Source organism: Tenrec ecaudatus, chromosome 3, assembly GCF_050624435.1.
Source record: "Tenrec ecaudatus isolate mTenEca1 chromosome 3, mTenEca1.hap1, whole genome shotgun sequence".
Taxonomy (NCBI): domain Eukaryota; kingdom Metazoa; phylum Chordata; class Mammalia; order Afrosoricida; family Tenrecidae; genus Tenrec; species Tenrec ecaudatus.
In genome coordinates this window covers 117,758,945-117,760,099 of record NC_134532.1, presented here as the reverse complement: position 1 = coordinate 117,760,099, position 1,155 = coordinate 117,758,945, and positions in this window count along the sequence as shown.

Sequence of the window (1,155 nt, the reverse complement as noted above, 5' to 3'; positions counted from 1 at the left end):
CCCTCCTTATGAGAAGGCCACACCCACCAGAAGGCACCATCAGGGGGTGATTGACACGTTGAATAGCACCCCTACACTTTTGTATATCTTCAAGTTGACATGAAATTATGCAACTATCACTCCAGCACAGTAAACTATATGATTGTCTGATACAACATGGCCACGATAGTCCATTTTATCTATGATTGCCGAAGATGTCAATTGGCATGCCTTCCAGTTTCTGCTGGCTTCCAATTTTCCTAGATTCATACTTCATATGGTCTACATTTCAATTATTAATGGATCTCTACAGTTGCTTTTTCTCATTTTGAGTACAACTGCATCAGTAAATGAGAGTCCTGAAAGCTTTGTTCCATCCATATCTTAAAGGTCAACTCTACTTTAAGTAGACAGGTCATCACATTTTAAATAGAAGTGCCTTTAATGTGAGGGACTCATCTTTGGACATTAAATAAGGAGAAGTTTCATGGTTATTCATAAGATTTTTAACGCTTAATTTTTTAGAAGCGGATTGCCCCTTCACTCTTCTTAGTCTGTTGCTAATGTGAAAACTGCAAAAACCTGCGTGACGGAGCCATTCTTCTAGTAGTTGAAATGTTGATGGCACAGCCTAGCATGAGCATGCAAGCAGCGTGCAAACCCCAGTCTGGCACCGGAGAGATGATTGTGGGGCCGGTGGTATAGAGCCACTTTATATTCTTGTAAAGACAAAGTGCTGGTTTTTACTTCAGGGTCTGTTTGAGTGGCTTTGAGCCAACACCTTTTCAGTTAACAGTGTAACACTTAACCATTTGTACCAGCAGAGAAACCTCGGAATTCCTATTAGCTGCATTGTGTATGCTACATATATGACAGAGCTTCAAAAAGTTCATGAAAAAATGGAATTAAAAGACAATGAAATTTTTCCACAAACTGTTTTAAGCTCTTTCAGACTAATTCATGTAAAAACATTATTAAGGTGATTTTATGTACCGGGAGGAAATTGTTTTAAATATATTAGACAGAGCAATTCCTTAAGAGCTCACGTTATAAATGACAAAGCAAACCATAAATTGGTATTAGAATTTGTTGCTATAGATGTCATTTTTAGAGATATGCAGGGGGTATTTGTAAATATTTAAGAAGAGAATTTAAGTCCTGCTTGTGGGCAACTAA